Genomic DNA, 18,414 nt, shown 5'->3' on the forward strand with positions numbered 1-18,414 from the left:
ATAAAGCATATATGAGATGTTTAAATAAATTATTTTTAAAAACAATAAAAATGACATTTCCATTGTAAAGAGAAAGGTAATGCAGTGTATTGTATACCTATTTTATCAAGGATGATTGATCAAAAAATGTATATGAGAAAGAAACCATTGCTCATGTTTTAATTCCGTTAGTGATCGAATTAAAATTACGAAACACGTGCTCGACTGTTAAGTTGATCTAATCAATCTAAAGCTAACGATTGGTGTTAAACCTTTATGTTGAGTAAAAATGTCAATTGACTGGACAAGCGCAATGCTAACTCCATATAGCCTTTTGAACATTAATGAAATCAAATCCACCCAGTGAGGCACGAAAATTGCGTTGATCACCTACATACATCACTACATCATAGGAGCGAGACGAAAAAGGAGATCGCTTTGAACATCCATGACTTAAATTAACAAAAAATTGACAAAACACTTAAAGAAATGGAGATAATAAAACGAAGATGCTTGCATTGTCATCTCGGAAAAGCTCGGAATTTTCGAATTTAACATTTTCTTAACTCCCCTTAGAATAGCCTTTGTCCTATTCTTTTAGACCCGCTAATATTCCAACGAATAGTTTCCAACGAGGTAACAACGGAAGAGATTCTTCTTTTTTTTCTCGATCCAGACTCGTCGAGAACTAGTCATAATTTCGCGCGGTGGGGAGACGAGGCGAGGGAAGGAGAGAGAGCGAGGGACGTCGTGGGCGGGAAGGAAACCGAAGCGGGAGAGACGCCGAGGGCGAGGGGGGGGGAATATGAGGGGGGAGGGGGGGGGGCACGAGTCGGCGGACACCAGATGGGAACGCATGGCGGAGTGGAGAAATGTTAACTGGAATGGACGTTAGAATTCGCAAGAAATGCGATGGATTGAGAGAAATGGTGTTCCCACCACGTTAAGGTTTCAATAATGAGAAAAAGGGCGTGTGATAGCCCAGTGAGTGGAACGCTGGGCTTTACTGACCGGAGGCCACTTGTTCGTTTCCAGGTAATGTCTCTCGCCTTCAGAAGCGCCACCTGGAAACGAACAAAGAGAGTGATTTTTTGGATACGATAACTATCCAAGAAATCCCAGGCCACACAAGACAAGGCATTAGCATCCTACGCTGATTTCGAACGCCATTTAAAAATAGCATTGTATAAGCCTAACGCTCATTAATCAAAACTTGCAGTTGGTACGTGGGTAGGTTTAGGGAGAGGGAGGACTTGGATGTGGGTAGACGGGGACTTAACGCATCCGTACGTGTTTTGAGGAAAAATAACGGCTCAAATATATAAGCAATTATCAAGATTTTTCAGAAGAAAAAAAACACCAATAAATCGCAAGTGCCTCAAACAGACTCTCGCTCTCCAACGTTCCCTTAACGGGAACATCAGCTATTCCTGGAATTGTAAGCGCGACTCTTTCACTCGACGGAGGAACTTGTTAAAAACACAAGACCTAGGCCTGGTATTGGTTGAAAGACTAGTTCGCAGTTTGTGTGTGAACCTGGAAGACCCAATTTCTTCGGCCGAAATATATCCTGCCTCCCACGTAGCAATGCATTTTTCAATAGCCTATTTCCCAACACTCCTCAAAGAGTGCGAGGAAAAGGGACGACGCCAACATTAGTGTTTGCCGTACACAAGGGAGGTTCCCAGGGGACCATGCCGCATGCAAGACCCCCATTCAAGATGGGTCACGCGCAAGCTGGGCGAGATTGAAAATGTTCGAGTCCCACTTGGGTACGCGGCACGGGGTCAGGGCAGAGCCGAGGGCGGAGGATGGACGGCGGTGAGGTGGTCATGGGGGTGCGTACTAATGCGAGTCCCAGGGGAGAGATCCACGACCACCGAATACTTGCTTCACTGGGTCTTGAAGACGTTAAATTCTACGCCGATTGGAGACTACTTGGACGCGACAGTAATCGAAAATTTTCGCATTGCAAGACATGAATTTCATCAAAGCGTCGGAAAGTACCGCGGTGTTCTCCACTGAAGATAACTTGTCCGACATTCAGTGTTCTTTGTCTCCTACCATTTATTATTCACCAAAGAATGAACTTCTATCAAACTAAAAATAATAGTTTTCCGACGTGAGTTCCAATCCCTGGCCGGCGTTCGTTGCCAAATTAAAACAACACCAACGGCTTCTCATCAAGGAAGGCGACGTGACAATCTTATGAAACCGAACTGAGTGTGCTTTTCCGTCAATGAAAAATTTCAGGACTGTACTCGTCGCCCATTTATTTTTTCACAGGTTTTACGAACTGATTTTAATCCCTAAGTGGGGATGTTTTGGGGAAGTAGGCTTAACAAAGAAAGACCTGCGGTCAAAATGGTAAACGGAGAAAGGAAATGATTTTCACTAAGTCGCATACGCAGTGGAACCATTTGGGATCCTAAAAAGAAGAGAAATCCCTAAACCACGATTGGATCCTCCTCCTGAAATAGGAGGGAGTGACCCTTGAGGTGGCGAGGAAGAAAGCAAGGCTGAGAGCCTGAAGAGGTGAGGCGGGATGCCTTAAAGATTCCGGAATTGTCGAGCACACTACACATGAATCCAGCATCAGCACCTCATCCCCCCCGTCATCCATGCTGGAAAGCGGCGGGGATTTATTTTTATTTTCTTTTCTATTCCTAACCGACTCCCACCCCTTTCCCACCTCGAAACCCGCCCATCACCCCCATTTGCGGCCCTTCTTCACGAGATACCCCAAACCTACAATCGCTCCAAATTATGAAATCTAGACCTCCTTCAATTGAGATCTTGAGCCGCGTCCGGGGCGCCGCGATATATCGCCAGGCGCGGGAATGACTCGACGATTGACAATACCCTGGGGGTGCGGGGAGGAATAAATTGACAAGGATTTTTTCTCGATGGATGTTTAGAGTGACGGGATATGCTCGCCTTCCAATGTCCACAGTCGAGAGATTGGTGGATGTCATTTATTCAATTTAAGCTGGATGTCCAAGGGCTTGTGAATGCACTGACTTCGCCTTAAGTCAACTCTGCGGGAACGCATTATCTGAGGGGATCGAGATTTTGCGGTGGCTATCGAACTGCCATTCCTACCTAGAGGGCCCGGGTTCAAATCCCGGCTATGTTGAATATTTTTCAGTGGTATCTCGATCCCTACTTGAGGTGCTTTGTGGAGGGCACTTTGAGTGAGTAGGCCGTCCGTCGGATAGGACGTTAAGCTGCGGACCCCTAGGTGTCTTTCGTAAAGAGTAGGCTAATGCCAACGCCGGGTTTCCCTCCACCCTTCATCCTTTCCTGTCCATCCCTAAAGGCGCAAATGACCTGAGCTGTCGGTCGCCTTCCCTAAATAGAACTACAACTGCATCATCCGAAAGATTTCGTTTTGGTTTTTCATCAAATAAATAGTTTTACCAGGTAGTCGTGCAGGGTTTGTTTCAGAATTTTTTTCCCGAGTTTTTCGTATCCGATATAATTATCATTTAATATATTTCAAACTGATTCAGCTCGAATAAAAATTAAGTATAAATATTTCAGGGCCTATTATTATTCGCATAAGTTGACAGAAAGAGAACTCCAAGAGCTAAACTTATAGATTTTCTAAACTTAGAGTTATTCTAATTGATATATATATATATATATATATATATATATATATATATATATACATATATATATCAATTAGAATATTGATATATATATATATATATATATATATATATATATATCAATTAGAATAACTTGATAGCATAGCCAAAAAATAGTTTTTCTTCAATTAGCGATGAAAAACCATGAAGCCGGCACCAAATTACCAATAGTTAATATCAATATAGTCCATATTAATTAGTTTGAATAATTAAATGAGAATGCCCTTATGAATAAAAATGAACAGCGATTTGTTTACAGTACTTGGTTTCTGGCGTTGCAGAGGAAAACGCAGAAGTTGAAAAATTGACCAAATTCCTGCCATGATTGACTGCGCATTAATTAATTAAATTTTGGAATCAATGTCAGAGAATAAATTCTAATTTTAAAGTTAAATAAATAAAGAGTTTTAAATGTAGCAAGTCAGTAACATAATATTATCCACATTAATAACATGAAAATTCTCAAACCGATGTTAAATGGAGTGTTACTTTTAATTTAATTGGAATAGATTAGAGAAAACGGAATCAAGAAAAAATCATTAACTAAATTAGTTTTGGAAGAAAATAAGTTGGCGGATTCAATACGCTTTTATTTAAATTTGTGACATTTTTGTGCCATTTATAAATATTCTACCTAGTAATGTGTGTCGAAACAAAATTTTCATAAGTACGAATTTCCGGGAAGGTATGCGGGAAGGCATAATGCATACGAGGCATTCCAGTGCAATTGGGGTCGCATCTGCTGTAACACTGCGTAAATTTATCATTCACGTCAACCCGTGCGAGAGGCAAGACGCATAGAATTTTATATCCATGTTCGCACGGCGTTTGATTCAGTAAGTAACGACGCAGAAAAGACGACGAGCGAGAGAAGACGACGCTCTGATTCCGTTCACTCTACGGAGAGTACTCGCCACACCTGATCACGGCGTTCAACGGAAATCCTACCCACCCACCCTTCTCCATTGAGCCCACCCCCCACCACGTCCATCTCATCAAGACCCCCCCTTCCACATCCTCAACCGCTGAAACAGCTTTGCACACCTCCGGACTCTTGACCACTTGCCTTGTCTACGTCACTTTAGTTGTTTCTCCCTTCCCTCTCCTTTATTTGCAATTCCCAATCAAATCCCATCCCCAAACACTTTTCACTCATTTCAACAGCAACCATGACTCTCCTCGCTATCGCAGTTATTCCAGAACCAATCGCTCTGCCAAGTGCCCTCGGTTGTCTCACGTGCCACGAGGCTCTTGGGAATTGATGGACAATGGATTAATGGATTCATTTAAATGAATGAGCGTTTCATCCGCATTTGGCAATCGGACCATTCCTATACTTTATTCAAACTCGCCCAAGTGAAACATTTCTGGGCCAACTGTTTTCAATGAACGTCCATTGTACTTTTGGCATAAATCTATTCAAACAGGATGTTTGGCATTAGCTGAAAACCTATGAATCGCAGGTATTGACCCCTTCACTGATAGATTTTTGATCAAATATTTTCTAAAAGCTGAAATATGAAACGATAAAAACAAGAATAAAGCTGAATTTTAATGAGTTTGGCATTTTATATCAATATTAAACAAATTAATAAAATTATTGAGTTCTACTGTGCGGTGAACGACGTAATAGAAGAAACACACTCAGGGAACAATACATGTCTAAACTTTTAGAAATTTAATGATGGAATATCATATAAAAGCGACCAAGTGATAATTTTCTTTAGATTAGATAACACCGATGTTCAAACAAAATTAATCCTTCATAGCAATAACAAAACATCGTTACACTAGGCAGAACGAACCATTTAAAACGCTTCGTGCGTTCTCTGCAAAATAGCAGTGTCAACCAAGGAATATCATCAGAAACTCTATAGATGAATTTTGCAGTGGGAGAGATACTCAGGGTCCTCCATGATGATATAATATTTAAGGATAAAAAATATACGAGAAGCAACCTAGTATTGGCACCTAGTCAGCAGAAGTTTCGTCGTCTGAATCCGGAATACGCACTGAAGTCATCATTTATTTTCGAAAGTCACCATTTCATTGGTAATCCATTGGTAGGGCGTTGGACTCCTGACCCGGAAGGACCAGGATTTGATTCTCAGGGTCACGACCTCTGAGCTCCCTCATCTCCACTCAAGGTGTGCAATGTCCCAGGCACCAGAAATTCCTGGGAAACCATAGGAGGCACATGGAAAGGATCTGGTCCCTCTACCCTGATATGCGGATGTCATACGCCGTTGGATTTAATATTGGGTGAGCTCTACCCACGCCTCCAAACCGTCCTTCGGACTGATCTATTGGAATAAATCGCGACGTTGCATCATTTTTATATACCTAAATAAATGATTGTAACTCAACGAGCTCATTTTTCTTTTCGGGGCCAGTGTTTGCCTCGGTGAGTGAAAATAAAGCAATCAATGACACAGACCCGGGATCGAGCACTTCTAAGTATTTTTCGCGATGAAACGGTACTCGTATAGACAACAGAAAACATGAGGACGGAAGGATATATGTCTCATAGAACAGTCATCTTGAAAAAGTAGAAACTCATCCAACTGAATTGGCATTCATTCAATATGTATTTAAAAAAGAAGTATGAGATTCAAAATAGCAAAGAATTTTAATGGATTACAAATATTAAAATTCAAATAGAAGAACACCTTGAATTTTTTCGGCAAAAATTAGCCATTGAACTGCACCTCATTTTTTATCTCATTTCAATGATTATGCGACCAAATATGCCAACCGAGCAATCAGTAATTGAATTTCCGCATGGGTTTTGGGACTTGAGATATCCGATTATCGGGTTCTCATTTTTTTTATCTAATATTAAGTTGGATGCAAAATTAAATAAAGTCACCTACGCTGCGGAACAAACACTACCGAAAGCATTCGTATTGCATTTTTTCTATACTGTATTTAAAATTTTTAATGGAGTATAAATCACTCAATAAAAGTGTTCAAGTTCCTTAAATCCAAGACTTTGCAATGGCTGTTCTTCGGAAGCATTAATGAAAAATCTTTTTCCTTAAAAGGCATTAATTCTTTAGTTGGTGATCAGAACTGCGATCAAATCACAAAATTAAATTGCGATTTGATTCCAACTTTCTTAAAAATTAAATCAAAACTCAAATAAATAAAAAAGGGGTTTTTTGACGGAAGCACTCTTGGAAATTTCTTCCTCCCGAGTCCACGCCGTCTGACTTGGCAGTCATCTAACTCCGATTCCACTTCTCTCCCACCCGAAATCCCTCCTCACTCGTTCTTTTTCTCTCATCGACTTTAGTCCTCGACTCCGGCACACACTCATTGACCTTCTGGATGGTTTAGCAGTGTCAACAGTTGATCATCGACGGCGGAGCTAGAATATCAAGGGCCACCATTAACAATTATGAAACTAGGCTTTAAAGAATAAAACAAGTAGGAAATATCTAAAAAAAAAGGTTTAAAATGTAAAATTGAATTTGGTTCAAATTGAAATCTGGGCGTCCAATCCTATCATAAATTACGATGAAAAACTAGCGTGTTTCATTGATATTCATATTTAATTACATTGTTAATTCATCTTAAATATTAAAATGATGTCGACTAAGCGTAAGCAGTATTACACAGTATGGCGATAATGAACCTGATGTAATAGATTGCGTGAACTTTGCGCATTAATTCGTGAAAGAAGGAAGCTCAAATGGATTTCCGTCGCTTTGGCCGTTGTTTCTCGATATCCCGATTAAAACATTATCTCGTTGCTGCGTCAAACCGAAAGCATGAGATGCGAATCCGCTTTTCGTTATCTCCCGTCCCCAACCAATATTCCCCGGCCACCACGCGACCCCTGCCGAGTCCGGATGGAGGGCAAGAGGCACCACGGGGACTGAATAAGAGCAGCATCATTGGCCCATTCAAGTGCCCTCACGTCTATCATTCCCGAGGTTTTTGCTGCATGGATCCCCGTTCACCCGTGTGCGGATGGCTTCGCTAACACAGTGAGGCCAAGGGTGTGGTGGATCAGGATGGCTCCAAGGAATGGGGGTCGGGAACGGGGTTAGGGAAGGAAGAAAACATGAGAAGGAAAAAGGTTGATAGGGAAGGAGAGTCGACATCCCAACTACCGCGGTGGCAATCCCGGTGCTCCCCAATGTCTCCCCACTACGTTCACATGGGATCGGAAACAGGGCACAAGAATTTATTTTTCATTATGGGTTGGAAGGTTGCCCTCCCCTCAGCTCCACATCACCCCCACCCCTTTCCCATTCTTTCGATTCTTCCCCGGGTTTCCCTCAGAGAGGTCAAAAGTTTGTTAATTACAACTCCCAAGTTACCGCTGCTATTGGATATCGAGGACGGCATAATTACACGTTTCGGTGGAGGACACCTCCCTTCTCTCTCTCTCTCTCTCTCTCTGAATGTGGACGCAATATAGGTACGTTTCATTAATGAGATAACGAGGTACCACCACAGATTGACGGAGCGTAAATAGGTGGTATATATGTGGAAGTTTTGAATGCAAGGACGAAACCATGAACTGGCGCTCAAGGCAAAAAAATAATGATTTCGGATATCGCTTTTTTTAATGAAGATGCAAAATGACAGCCCCTGGGATTATTTTTTTTCAATTTCAGTAATTTTTATTCAATCCGTAATATCTTTTAAAGCAGCTTATTTTAGAACGAAAATCTGTTTGATTTCGCATTTTATCAACATATATTTCACCGTGTACAAGGAAAATTGTATACTTTCGAGGACATTTTTATAAACTGTAAAAATCCTCAAATCGCGTGTTTTCTAAAGGTGAAATTTTATTCACCTATTTTTACCCTTCCCAAATATTTCTAAATTCTCTGTGAGTTTTTAGAAAGTATTTGTAATTTCAACATTGGAATATGTGAAATGGTATTCCGAATTACATTTCTATCAAAGAGCATGATTTCATGAACTTCAATTGGGGTATTGAAGGGCGGAATACTTCTGCATCTTTACTGACCTGTGATTAGATTGAAAGCCGCGGCTTATGCAATTCATGGATTTAATATCAGTAAAAATACTGCTTTATTAATGCCTGGTCATTGCTCAAATAAATGCATGAAAGCCTTAATCCAATGCAATTTAGTATATGCTTCTGGTATGGTTACATTCTCACATATTAATACGAGCAAAAATCCGTTAGTAAGATATTGCAACAATTATATCGTAAAGCCAAGCTACAACTAAGAAATATATAAGTATAATTATAGCGTAAAAGGAATAAGAGACTAACTGCTAAATAGTTAATCTCCCATTTTGTTACATTTGATACACAACATATATCGTCCGGATTTAAAATTCGGCTCTAGCACAAACATTTTATATTGAAAGTCGTTATACGTAGCGAAAGAAGGCTGATAGGTAATATTGTAAACAGAGAGGTTTTTCTGAAAGGTTTCATCTTCTACAGAAAAGACAGGCCTCTTGACTATATTGAGGAGCATTCATCGTCGTTAACTCAAGCATCATCAGTTATGTTTATGAACACAACGACAACGATGTAGTAAGTGTTCGGTGTTTAGCACATGATTATATTCACAAAAGCTCATTAACACGAGGGTTGCTATTTATATTAATAGCCTTGACAACACTAAGTGCTTTAGGCGCTATCTTACGTTTCTATGTCATTTTTCCCGCGAGCGACAAAGGATCATTGTCTGACCGCGATAGGGTCATGAGAGCGTAACAATTAATCTGGTGTGTATTCACCCCTTGCCACACACCCTGGTGGTGGCTTGCAGGATACATAAATAAATAAATAAAGCGGTACTTTGGATCATCATTAAGAGAGGACGGAGAATGTTCACGAAGACGAAGGTCAGTTTGAGTATACACGAAGGGGAGAAGAAGGTGTGATGCAAAGGTTGCAGTGAAAAGGTTGCTAATAGAGAGGAACAAGACATGCAGTCAAGACATTTCTACTTATTTCGTAGATTTCAAGAAGTTCGGGAATCAAGAAGAGAAAAAATCAATTCCCCTGAATAGGAGCGGGTTATTGCAACGAAAAATATTGCGAGGCTTGTTCCCTCCAGATTCGTGAGGCACCTCTTTCATCAATTCTCTCGAGAAGGGAGAGACTTAAAAACACTCAAAAGAAACTGAAGCGAAAACCAATGTGGAATAAGCGTGGAAGGAAAATTCATAGGCGGAGGAATGCGAAGGAAGATGGGGAGAGGAGGAACAATTGGGCAGAAAAGAGTTGGAGAAATGCAAAGCGGAAGGGGAGGATATGGAACGAGCCGGAGGGCGGAAGAAGGAAAAGGGGAGGGAGGGAAGAGGGGTCGCGGCGGGGAACGGGGGGGTGGGCGAGGGGGCGTCCCCGCTATTGCAAAAAGGGGAATGGGGTGGATGAGTAGGAGCGAAGGGCGAGGGGCCGTAGGGAAGATGTGCGGGGAGTGGGGAGAGGGGTGGAAGAGAGAGAAATGCGAAACGAGGGACAGCGTGGAGGAAAAGTTAAGTGGAAGAGATGATGAGGAAAGTGGAGATGTTACGGGGACTATGGAAGAGAAACATTGGATATCATTACAATATTGAAAATTGCTATGAGTTATTGATTCGACTGTTTTTTGTCAGACCCCTTCTCTCCACGTTTCTTGCGAGTGAGAATTCGATGTTCACCTCTTGTTTATTGAATCTGGAACACTCTGCATGGACGGAACAAAAGCCGGCGCAATTTTTTTGCCACGGAACAGATTAGCTTATTCGTGCAGTTTCATCTCTGACTTCAACGTTCGTCTTAGTTTCGTCAAGTCTCGTGGTTTTTTCGTCTGACGATGAAATTTTCTACGCCTACTTGACGCCCGAGTTGACGATTACATTGAAGGCTTTATTTCCTTAATATATGGTGTCCTCAAAAGAGGAACAATTAAAATTCTGACAAGCGTAGAAAATGGAGGACGGAAGAATAGTAGACGATGAGAAAGAAAAGACGTGCGAGTGGAAAGAGAAGCAAGAGCGAGCGAGGAGGGACGGATTAGTGAGGGGGAGGGCGGGAGGGTGAGAGGGAGAGGAGCGAGCAGGGGGGGGGGAGGAAGGGGGAGAGGGGATTAGGGAGGCCGAGCAAGGGGGGGAGGGGGGCGTGGCCTGCCTGAGGGCGAATGGAGGAAAAAGAAAAGGGTAATAATATTAATAATAATAATATAAAAAAGGAAATTGCGTTGAAGCCCGACTCCATACCTTCCATGTCTCCTTTCCTCCTTCGCCTCTCTCGCACCTCCCATTCTCCTCAGGGCTCTTCCCCACAGCCATCCCCCCCTTCCCCCGCACACACCGAAAACCACTTCATTTCACCCTTTCTATCCCCCGCCATTGTCCACCGCACCTCTCCAAGCTCCAGGAGTCCACTGGGGGGGGTGGAATGGGAAGCTCCCCCCACGCACCCCCGCTCCTCCACCCCCGCTCCCCCGGCACCCCCTTCACTCTGGGCTGTGGTGTCTCCTACACCACCCTCCTCGCCGCACCTGGATTGAAATCTTCCATTCCTGCCCGCCCCTCCCGCAACGACATGGCAACTACGTCAACTTGACGGGTGACACTCCGGCACCACTTCCTTCCACCCCCCCCCCCCCTCCGCCTCCACTCTCGTGCCTTTGTGCGGGCCGCGTCGCGTCGGGCCCACCACCGACCCCTCGCCCTCGGCCCCCCTCTCCGCGCTTCCGGAAGAGGAGCCTCAAAGGACACGAGTTACGCACACCCCCCCACCCAACCCCACCCGCCGACACACCGTCCACGCCACCAAAGTGCACAAACAGAGACGAATCGCGCGGAGGTCTGGGAAACAGATAGAGGGGACACGAGGGTAACAAAAGACGAGTTTAGGGAGGGGGGAGCCTGAAAAAGCCTCTTTTTATGCAGGATACGTCGTGGCATCACTTTTTTTCCCTTGACGGCAAAAATAAAACATGGATAACTCAGTATTAAAAGGGAGACTTCAATGTGCAGAGGCACAGAAAATACCGGGAAAAAAACTTAATAAGTATCATGAGGCGTGTCAATTTCCCTCCCCCGGGCCCCACCCCTCGCAGCGAAAGGGTTTCTCACCGCCAGCCTTTCGAGCGAGAGAGCATTCTAAACGCATGAAAACTAGGACGGAGAGCGAGTTTGTTTTTTCGCCACGCGGGCAATAATAGAAGTTTCTCTTTCAGGGGAAAAAATTTTCCTCTGTGGAGCATCTTCTGGAGAAAAAAATACGGTGTGAATGTTTCTTTTTAATTCGCGTTTGGGAAAGTGAAAGGTGAGAGGTTGGAGGAGCCTCGGATGAGCAAAGGGTTCGACTGCGGATAAGGATTTTTTATGAAGCACACCGTTGTATCACTTCATAAGGTGAGTAATGCGGAAAATAGACGGATAAAAAATAGCCGGGAAAGCTAACATCGAGAAAATGAAGATATGATTATCAACTTCCATGTGTCTCCACAGAGAAAGGCATAAAATACTCTTTCCCTAGTCACCGACAAAGCATACTATATGCAAAAATATTCAAAGCTTTGGAAGAAAACCGATATAGCGATTAAGCGATATTCATAAATGCTCAGAAATATTTCGGCAAAATACATATATCCCTAATATAACCATGGCCTGTAGTTTAATCATATGGACAGTCAAAGTTGGTTTAAAGTAGCATTCAAAAGTATTTAAGCTTGTGAGCACTACCGGTCGGAAAACAAGCACTTCAAGACTGCACATCTCTGCACTTCTTTATACCATAGAAATAAAACAATTTTTCACAAATTCAAGGAGAAAAGGACAGGGCAGAGAAACTTTCCATATGCGGGCGCAACAGGGAGTATGCGAATAATCACTTTTTTGGAGCTACTGGCATGAAGGTCTAAGCACAAAACACCTCTTAGCAGGGGAAATATACAGCGACTACTTATCCTTGGTTTACAAAATTTGATTTTAATGGTATACTATCAGTTCATTCGAAAGTTTTTTAGCAATAGACAGTGAGAGAATTGTCATGGTTCCATATTAACCAGAGTAATAAAAAAATATGGCATATTTAGCGTGTATGGTGTAAAAGAAGTACGGAAAGGTACTTGGCATTGTGGTAGAGCAGAGAGAATTGTTGGTAGAGATTTAAGGGATAAACGAAAAGTTGTTTGCAGAGAATTTGAATGGCAATGTGGTGTTGAAAGCTCTAATAGAGGGGAGGCAAGCGAGGAAAGGGGTTGGAAAAGGATATGAATTTACGAAGGGGAATAATACGGGATGTACGCGAATTCGGCGTGATTACTGATTTAGACCGTGTTCAACAAAGTGGAACCTTATTTTTAAAACACAGTCGTAACAAAATTAACAGAATTATTAGTTTATTAGACGAAGATGGAACAATGAAATATTATATAACTTAGATTTGGAATTGTTGTCATGCATCACTTGCATCCACATATCCTAGCAATGGCTTTCAGTAGTACCATGTAAAATATGCCTACGTAAAAAACACAAATATGGGAACAGAATAGATCCATACATGGGTGAATTTCTTGCCGGAGCTGGAATGATATGCCAATCCCGCAGTTCTTTATCCATAATCCGAAACGATTTTTAAGATATTTCAACAGAAAAACAGCCAAAATATCCAATTCGAGCGATCAATACCGCAGAGGGACAACTGATCGTAAGTTAAATTTGTTGTCTCAGGCATAACTTCATGGAATTTACGCAACATATTGAAATGAGGGAAGTAACTTTCTCTCAAACGTCGAAGCCTAGGTCGTGTTCTAAATAAGGTGTGCGTGGAATTACAAAATTACTTGATGAAAAGAATGGTTTGAAGCGATTCATATCGGAAAAAAATACTTTGTTCTTATTTTTTGAGATAAAATGTATGTGGAAGAACAAAGTATTTTCTTTTCCGATACAAAATTACTTTTCCTATTTCAATAAGGTCGTTAATGGTGTTAATCTCTACGATCAGCAATGAGAACTTCTGCTTAGTTGCATGATTCCCCGATCAAGAGGTATACCTGTATTTCTGACGTCCGTGAAATACCTGAAGTACATACTACCTTGATCAAAAAGTTCCCGGAATAACCACCGTGTGGCGCTCCCATCGTTCCGATTTGAGTTCTGTTTTTTTTGTTAAATTGGTACATCTGTTGTTGATATTCCCTTTAAATCTTAGTGTCATAACTTGACATTTGCAAAAGTTACGGTCGGTTTTCGGTATGTCCATCAGTGCTTCCTGCGATTTTTCCATTACTTCCTCTCGGCTGCTAAAACGCATTCCCCGTAATGGTTTTTTAACTCGATTGAACAGAAAGAAGTCACAGGGAGCCAAATCAGGTGAATTCGGTGGCTGTTGGATGGTATTTGTTGCATTTTTCGTCAAAAAATTACGAATAATGATAGCACTGTGCGACGGTGCGTTATCATGGTGCAAAATCCACGAGTTTTCTGCCCACATTTCTGGTCTCTTTCGGCGAATTGCTTCACGCAAACGTCTCATAACGCCCAAATAATACTCTTTGTTTACTGTCTGGCCTTCTGGCAAAAATTCATGATGCACTACACCGTTGTAATCCATGAAAACCGTCAGCATTGCCTTCTTTTTTGACTGAAAACGACGTGGTTTTTTTGGTCTCGGCTCATTTGGTGAACGCCATTCACTTGCCTGATGTCTGGATTGCGTGTCGTACTCATAAACCCACGTCTCGTCTCCAGTAATGATCCTTTTGATGAATGTGGGATCGGATTCAGCCTCGCAAATCATGTCTTTTGCGACGTCAACACGGTCTCTTTTTTGCATGAAATTGAGGTCTTTTGGCACCAACTTTGCTGCTACACGACGGAAACCCAAATCATTAACCACAATGTCTTGGGCGGATCCATAGGCAATGTTCAAGTCCTCCGCTATTTCTCTGATGGTTAATTTGCGGTTATTGACCAACATTTCTTTTACTTTATCAATTTTTTCACCGACTTTCGATGTCGATGCTCTGCCACTGCGTTCATCATCTTCGATTGACTCACGACCACTTCTGAACCGCTCGTGCCACTGGTAAACGACCGTTTTTTTTAGAGAATCGTTGCCGAAACACTTTTCCAACATTTCCAACGTCCGTGCGCCACTAAATCCGTTTTTTACGCAAAATTTAATACAAGTTCGTTGTTGCAAATTTAAATCCATTTCTGCAATTGTAAAAAATCGCCAACACACACAGAGATAGATGTACTCTTGGCTACGTAACTTTTGCAAATGTCAAGTTATGACACTAAGATTTAAAGGGAATATCAACAACAGATGTACCAATTTAACAAAAAAAAACAGAACTCAAATCGGAACGATGGGAGCGCCACACGGTGGTTATTCCGGGAACCTTTTGTTCAAGGTAGTATTTACCAGTGGGCAAGGGATGAATTGAAATTCTCACGACCTGGAGTCATTTCCTACGCTTGTTGCTAGAATATAAACCCGATTTAAGATTATTAGATGCGAAGGAATATTTTTTAAATTGATCTTTTGACCGAATTTTGTATTTTTATCTTAGTGTCGTTGTATTGGCGTTAAGAAAAACCAACGTTCAAAGAAAGTGATAAGGTTATCGTATCTCTTTCGTCAAACATTATATATTTGCCATTTTTACTTCACCAAAAGAATGAAAGTTGACGGCATCTTTTATAAAACCACTAAGAATATTCTCAAAAATCATCCATTGGTGTGTTTTTCCTTTAGGTTAGAAGTAGTACAGAAGACCACAGAAAACTCGTAAACTTTGTTTTTAAGGATACAAGAAGTTTCTAAATATTATGCAAACATTTTATTGAGAAATATAATTCACTTTATTGAGACATTTGGCGTTAAAGGTGTCATTCAATCAACATTTTATCTAGTTGAGTGATATTATCCCTGTAGTGAGGCCCTTTTTTAATGCATGAGTGGTCGTGCCAGCTCTGTGTTTGTCCCTGACGGGGAATTTATTCCTTTAAACAGTCACGGATAGTATACACTTTGACCCTGTGAATGATTCTAATCGGTTTTGAGTTGGTGTGTCTGCATTTGGTCACTGGCGAGGAAGTAACAAACTAATAACTAACTAACCCGCAAACTACTACAGAATGGCGACGAGAACCTCCCAACGTTCTGGTTGGGAGGTTCTCGTTGGTCAGTGTTTTGGAATTTCTTTTCCCACAAGCCATCTCAAAAAAATTAGTTTTCTTTGCGGGACGTGTGGTGCTAACTAATTACAGCTATAGGAGCTTTCCTTTAATATATTTTATGCAATGTAGACCTCAAATTTCCTAGATTTTTTCTACTTGTTGCTATGCCAGGTTTGCTCTAATTCCCGCATTCAGTTGATAGCTGTGTAACCTGGTGATCGAGTGCCGAGTTTACACTCGGCACTCGATCACCAGGTTTTCAAAGTCCACTCGACCGGATTTCAAAGTGTGCAAAGGGAATGTAATTTGAACTGTCACACCCCGCGATCTCTTCCTCTGGCATCCTGCACCAACTGGAAGTATTGGGCCAACAGATTTTATTCCTACGGACAAATTGGACGGTGAATCCTCTTGTAAATAGCTATTCTATGTAATTAATCAACATCACAGAATAAGGGCACCAATTTGTTTACGGAATCACTTAAAGTCAACCAGTTATGGCTATGGACTATGGCATGTGGAAGAATTTTAGTTGCCGGTAGAAATTATCTCGGAATCAAAGGGAGCTAAGTCTTCCAGCATCTTCTTTCATCATCAGACTATATTTTATTGGAAGAAAGGATCCGCAGCTCCTGGAGAACGAACAGTGAAAGCGTAAATATGCATGTACGAGGTCTATTCAATACGCGAGCTGGTGCAATCTGGCGGCCATGATGTGGACTACTATATAGCGCCGCCCAATAGCAGCGCTAGTTGCCCGAGACCCAATGACGTCGTCTGTGATTGGCGGATCGTCGAGCTGTGAGTATGTTGCCAGTTGTGTTAGTTTCTGTTGTCCTTGTTTTTACTGTTTGTCGAAACTGGAAATTGACGAAATCACGGAGAAACGAATCAACATCAATTTTTGGTAAAGTGCGGTGAAAGTAAGAACCAAATTGCTGAAATGTTGACAGCTTTTCACGTGATAATTCTCCGAGAAAAAACATCCGTTTTCAAGTGGATTAAATCAAACCGAAAAATCAAGAAAACGTCAGGTTCTTGGTGTTCTTTGATGTCGAAGGTGTTATTCATCATGAATTTCTTCCTGAAGTACGAACAGTAAAAACTGAGTTCTCCTTTAAAGTTCTCAAGCGGTTGAGAGATCGCTTGCGTCGCATGCGACCCAATTTGACTCAAGGCGATGGATGGATCCTTCACCATGACAACGCACCTGCACATTCAGGATTGATTGTTCGCTAGGTTCTGGCTAAAAATCCAAACCCCATCCTTGATCGTCCTCCTTATCTGCCAGATCAAAAATACGCTAAATGCAAAAATGCGATGAGCGGGCATCACTCGGAAGATGTGGACACAAGCAAGAAACGACGAGATGACTAAAAAGCCAAGACTACCAAGAGGACTTCCAAGGGTGCTTCAAACAGTGGAAAAGAAGATGAAATAAGTGCATAGGAACAAAGAATGGAGAGTAGTTTGAAGGGGACAAAATCGATGTAGACTAAATTTCACAAAATAAAGTTTTTTGACCTCAGTTCGCGTATTTATTGGACGGACCTTGTAAAATACCTGAGTAACCAATTTTCACGACATATCGTAGTAGTAGTAGTTTTGAGGGGAGGCGACCGACAGCTGAGGTCATTTGCGCCATAGGGGATGGATAGGAAAGGATGAAGGGTGGAGAGAAACCCGGCGTCGGCATTAGCCTACTCTTTACGAAAAGCGCCAAGGGGTCCGCAGTTTAACGTCCCATCCGACGGACGGCGTACTCACTCAAAGTGCCCTCCACAAAGCACCTCAAGTAGGGATCGAGATACCTCTGAAAGATATTCAACACCGCCGAGATTTGAACCCGCGCCCTCAGGGTGGGAAGCCAGTACGTTAGCCGCCGCACCATCTCGATCCCCTCGACATATCGTAGGTAGTAGGTTTTCCTCATGGAGTCCCTACATAACGCATGTGTCAATTGGCTCATTTTAATCCTATTACTTCCGGGATACATTCGTAGTAGCGATGCATATAAAATTAATTCACTTCTAGTGTAGCGTCGGCATTAGTCCGCGCCAATTCCCTTCAAATACTTACTATAATATATATAATCTATATATTTTCCTATTCTCTCCCGTACATCTTCTCACAGGTGAAAAACTCTAGCGCAAAAATCCCTTGCAATGCGAAGGGGGAACAATGATTTGAAGACCATTAGAAATAGAATCAGTGAGAATATCCTTAAACCCCTTGAAATGTTTCGTATGACCCGAGCTGAATTCTCCCATTGTCCCTGAAAATATACTCAAACTCCTCATACACAAAATCCCTCTCTTTTTCAATATTCGTGGTTCGCTTCCCGTGTCCTGTCACGGTTGATTCGTTGGGCGAACAAAATGAGAATCCGTCATTTAAATTTTACACTGTGATCAGATTATTCTTTTTTTTTCAATTCTCATTCAAACAACAGAGCTACTCAGTTATAATGAATGAGACTCTAAAGGTTTCGGTTGAATAACTGAGTGATGCGTATTTTTTATTTCTTCAAACGAAGGGGAAGTATTGCAGTCAAACAAAAATTTCGGCTTTGACTTCGTAAATTCGGCGGAAATACTAATTTCGAGGTTCCCCATAAACGTTTCAAACATCGTGCTGGTCCAAGTGAATG

This window comes from Hetaerina americana, unplaced genomic scaffold (assembly GCF_022747635.1).
Source record: "Hetaerina americana unplaced genomic scaffold, ioHetAmer1.1.p SCAF_21, whole genome shotgun sequence".
NCBI lineage: Eukaryota > Metazoa > Arthropoda > Insecta > Odonata > Calopterygidae > Hetaerina > Hetaerina americana.